This window comes from Hydra vulgaris, chromosome 06, assembly GCF_038396675.1.
Source record: "Hydra vulgaris chromosome 06, alternate assembly HydraT2T_AEP".
In the NCBI taxonomy this organism is placed as follows: domain Eukaryota; kingdom Metazoa; phylum Cnidaria; class Hydrozoa; order Anthoathecata; family Hydridae; genus Hydra; species Hydra vulgaris.
Window position 1 is genome coordinate 499,154 of NC_088925.1, and position 6,000 is coordinate 505,153.

Genomic DNA, 6,000 nt, shown 5'->3' on the forward strand with positions numbered 1-6,000 from the left:
TTCTGCATGCCAATTATTCTTGTAGACAAAGCCTTTCAAAATACTCCAAAAATTTTCAATTGGACAACATTCTGGCCAGTTTGCAGGGTTATCCGCTTTCTCAACATAATGCACGCTTTCCTTGTTTAGGTATATGATTACTGTTTTTGCATAGTGAGATGATGCTAAATCTGGCCAGAATACATATGCACCATCTGAATGATACTTATTGATGAATGGAATAAGTCTCTTCTTGATACATTTGTTTAAATAGATTTTTTGATTTACAGCCAGTCCACTTGGTACAAAATAAGGTTGAGAAATTCCATTTTCAGAAAAAGCAATTCGTAGAAGTAATTTCATTTGAAACTTTTGTTTTGTTTGGTATTTAACTGTAGATAGAGTAGATTTTACATCACTAGTATAAAATATATCATTTTATCATTTCCATTGATACTGGAGTGATTTAACGTGAAATAAGACTCATCGTCAATGATTGGTTTACGATTTTTAAATTTCTGACACAATCGACTGCACTTAGTTCTAGCTGCTGCTTTATGCTGGTCAGAGCGTTTTGGAATCGTCATTTTTTTCTTGATTTAATATTTGTTCTTTTTTTTAATGTTTTACTAATATGTTGCTGAGTACAGTAGGACTTTTTAACTGCCTGTCGTTGAGAAACTCCGTCTTTATGGTCAAACATGAGTTTGAGCCTTTCAATGTTTGTCCTGGTGATTTTTTTAGCTTTTACTCCACTTCCTTGAACTCTTTGGTACCCAGATTCACTTTCAGCACATTTAATTATCTTGTAGATAGTACTTTTAGGTATATTCTCAACTTTAAAGTGGTCATAAGTGATCTTTTTACCAGCATTTTTGTAATTTAAATAAAATTCATACACACGTTTTCTAATCTCTTCTTGCTTTGAATTTTTTTTTTTTTTTTTTTTTCTATAAAAAATAAAAACACATAAAGTATTTAAAAACTAGAATAAAATATCTTCTAAAACAGTTTTCCTATTTTTAAAATCTTATTCCTTTAAGAAGATATGTGTCTTTAAATCAAGTCTCGTTTTTTAGTTGTCACCCGTTATTTTCTTGTCTTTTTAAGGCATCAAAATTCAAAGAAATTAAACTCTATCTTTCTACCTGCTCTTAGTTAAAACCTTGCAATCATAAATAAAATATATCTGGTATGCTCTTGGGTAAAAATAAATCAAAATAACTTAACTTCTGATGCATAATATAATTTACCATTAAAATAGAAACGTTAATAGAAGCAAGTTGATCCCTCAATGTTTGCTTTATTTAATTCTCCCCATAATACCTGAAATAAAATATTCACATTATATGTGACATAAAATTGAAAGTTAAAAAAAGAATGATAATAATTATTATAACCAAAACACATAGGAATCAATTAAAACTATTACATCAATATAACAAGAACAGGTGTTCTAGCTATATAAATATAATAAAATTAAATTTATGTTCTTTATATTGACTTAATAAAATTATAACACTTGTCTTTGTTAGGAAAGAAAAAGTTTCATCAGGGCTCTGAGTCAAAATCTAGCAACAATAAATAATATGTATGCAAGATATTAACATTAGAAATTATGGGGAAGATGTATAACACATTTTACTATTTAAATAGAAAAATCCTTGATGAATAAAAAAGCTAACCTTTTAATGTTTTCTTGAGCAACTACTCACCATAATACTTGAAATAAAATATATTAACATAGGTTATAATATAAAATATGTCTAAGGTATATTGGTTAAATAAAATGACTTAACACTAACATTTTGTCTTGTTAATGCATTAACATCTATGTATCACCAACATCATCATCAACATATTTGTGACAAGTCAAGTAAATAGTTAAGTTTAACTTTAAGTGAGCTTTCCTGTTTACCAGGAGGGTGTTTATGTAAATGGTGCTCACTTTGCAGCCAAATCAATATTGTTAGATATTGATAACTACCCAACTACCTGAAATATAAACTGATATATACAATTAATACATTTTGTCTTGTTAATGCATTAACACCTATGTATCACCAACATCATCATCAACATATTTGTGACAAGTCAAGTAAATAGTTAAGTTTCACTTTAAGTGAGCTTTCCTGTTTACCAGGAGGTTGTTCATGTAGATGGTGCTCACTTTGCAGCCAAATCAATATTGTTAGATATTGATAACTACCCAACTACCTGAAATATAAACTGATATATACAATTAATGAATTAATGAATAAAATAAAAAAAATACTTTTATAAGCATACAAAAAAAAAAAAAAAAGGAGGGGATGGGGGTTGAAATAGTAAAATAGATCTAATAAAAAGATCCACATCTGTAAATGAAATTTATAAATGCAAGTATATAAACTATGTTATTATTTACAATAACATATACCTTTTTACTACCTAATTGCACATAAAATGCTTATGATAACATCAAATCACCGCTTATAATGTCTACAGATAATTGATATTTGCTCATATCGTATTCAACAGCACCATCGTCCTCATTTTCATTTGATTTAAAAGCATTATTTTTTTTAATGCTAAGAAGCCTGCTTTAGAACATATCTTGGCTTTTAGTGTCAGCATCATACCACATGAGACATATACTTCTTTCAACAGCATCTTCATTGAAAATGTCTTCAATATCTGCAGCTTCATTATTTTCCAGATCTGGGAAGAGTTGTTTTACCTGTAGAGGTACGCATTATTTAAATATTTTTCCACTTTTCTTCTTTCTTTCTCCTCCTCATTTAGAATCTTTTCAGCCATGCTTTAATCAATTCTGCCTTCATTTCTTCATGGCATTGTATGTTTGCTAAGTGCTTTTTACCGGCTGAGAAGATAGACTAGGCTACCAATTTATTTTGTATATCAGTTGGTTTTTTAGAAAGAAAATCTGTTGTCTTATTCTTGCATGCACAAATTTTTGATGACAAATAACAGAGTGTGGCATTAGAAGCTTTTTGCTTTGCAGCACTAAACATACCCACAAGTTCTTCACAGTTAATATTATGTGGACGTGCTGATGTGATGAGTTGGTCAGTTATGGTCATAGTAAACTGTCACTCATACTGCTGTTTAATAACAGCTTTTAATAGACAGCTGGCTAATGTGTCTCTCATTTTGTCAGTGCTTGGGCAAAAATCTATAAGTGATTGAAAAACTGGATCATTGAGATCACGTCCAAAAAAGTCTGTTTTTCGGTGATAAGAGTTTATCATATTTATTTACCTTTACCATCCTTGTAACGGAGTTTATTTAACTAAACAACAATGTTTACTGCAAAACAATCTCTACCAAAAAGCTTACATTTTAAAGTTTTCAAAGCTTTAAGCGATGACTTGGAAGCAGAAGTGATTGTACCCAATGGGTGAAGGTGACAGTTCAGTTCATTTAGAGATTTCTACCAAAAAGTGTTTAACTTTGTTATAGTTGCATGGTTCACTGCCACTCTGTCACTCCTTGTGTTATATGTTAACTCATTATGTTGCTGATAGTGCTTCATACATCAGTGTATTGTTTCTGGTAAAAGTCACTATACAACTTAGCAAGATTATCCAGACTTTGTAATATGACTCTTATAGTCATAAGATGTACCACCAGCAAGTTGATCAATGGCTACAACCATGCACGAAGATTGAGCTGCTAAGTACACAACATTAACATGAACACCCTCCTGGGTTGTGGCATCAAAAGCAAATTTTTTGTTGAGAATCCTATCTCAGCAGCCTGGAGTTCTGAAATAATACCAAGCTCGCGAATCATCTGCTCCACAATTTTGTGGTGTGGAATGTCACTAAATCTACACCTAAAGTGTTCTCCTACTTTATGAAGAAGTTGGGGCACACTGTGCGTAAGAACTTGACATGCCAGCATATCATAGATAAGTGCCCTATTATCAAATGAGTAGACTTTTTTACATCTGGTGTTTTGTACTTTATGCTGCATTTGCTCAATCTTTTCATGTAAAATGAGCATACCATTTTGCAGGACAATAATCTCTACATTCTTGTCAAAAAGTTGTTGACGTAAGATAACTTCTTCAGTAGACAGCTTTGTTTGGGTGAATTCCAGCTCTTTTGTCAAATGAAAATTTGAAATTTGAAGCTTACTCAGCTGCAAGTTTAGATGTTGGACTTTTAATTTACGCAGCAAACTTTGAATTGTCTTTTCTTTGCGAGCAATAGTCTCATTGAGATGTTCAAATCTTGGTCTTGTTTTAATTTTATCTTTCAACACCTTTACATACTTTCTATGCTTTTGTTTTTCGGTACCAATTTCAGTCACAAAAACAATTAATCTCCATTTTAAGAGTTTTTTTCTCGGAGTCAACTGGTCAGCTCTTAACCTGCAAAGGATATTTTTTATTAGGCAAAGACAAAATACTAATATGTTTAGGAGTGAGGCAACTGATAAAGATGAGACAGTTTTACTTGAATTTAGGGTTGACTGAAATGATTGCTGCTGACAATGTCATTGCTTGACAAATAAAAGGCTCATTGCAGAAGTCAACAAAAGGTTTCGAATCTCTTAAAAAATTGCAAGCCCATTTTTTTGGCACATTAACAAGACGTTTAGTCTGACTATAACAAATATTGAAGCCATAAAGTTTATTGACTTGCTCAATAGTTAATTGATCTGATTCATTATTGTTAACGAATACAAACAGAATATGCCCATTTTTACAGTCGATGTCTACTTGCAAAGGCAATGCAAAGTTTGATTCTAAATAGTTTTTCACCGCACCATAAAACACACACATATTCTTTTTGGGACCCATAATACCATATAATCTCATGTATTGAGATTATATGGTATTATGGTTGCTTAAAACAGAAACAAGTAACTCAAAATTAGTCACTTGTTTCTGTTTTAAGCAAAAAAATTTAATTGGTATCATTTGTATGCAATAAATATCAATTTTGATCAATCATGAGTTAACTTTACCAATGACTTAAAATAATTTATCATGATAATAATTATAAGCTTTATAACCATTTGATACCAACTTTATAACCACCTGATGATAACCATGGTTATCATCAGGTGATATATCACCTGATGATAACCAAATGGTTATAAAGCTATCTATCAATTATATTATGATACTAATGATACTGCATTATGATATTCTATGATTATGTGAGTATATCTCACTCGCTTAACTTAAACAACTTGCATATACTTTTTATCAAGATAAATTTATTCTTAAATTTAATTTAAAAATTAATTTATAATAAGTAATAAAAATAACTATAAAATATTACTATATAATTATTATAATTATATATCGTTTTCGAATCTTTTATAGACACATAAACACACACACACACACATATATATATTATTATTATTATTATAATTATTATTATTACTATTATTATTATTATTATTATTATTATTATTATTATTATTATTATTATTATTATTATTGTTATTATATACTATTATATAAATATTCATATAGGAGGAGGGAGGCTAACAACGATCATTTAAGAAGATCATTGTTTGCTCCCCTCTGCTTACGATTCTCTCCGGAAAAAGTTAAACTTAAGTACCTATGCTGCTACAAATAATAAGGTGTCTGCAACATAATACTTTTTAATGAAATTTGTTTCTGCACAGGGATAAATAGATTTAAAAAAGTTATCAACATTCCTCATCTAAATTTTACATCTGATCAACATTAAATTTTTCCAGAGCAGTAAATTTAATGATAGCGGTAGTAACTACTAAAAAGGGCAACACAAAAATAATATCTAACTTTTCAACTTTTTCTAAAAGTTTGATTTTTAAAAATTTTTCTTAAAACTTTGGTTCTAAATTCTACAAAATAATACATTCTTACAGCACATAAGTACCTATTCTGCTACAAAAAATTAGACATCTGCTACATAATATTTTTTAATGAAATTTGGTATGCACTTAGAAAATAAGTTTTTGCACTGGGCCAATAGATTTTAAAAAGTTATCAACATTCCTCTAATATAA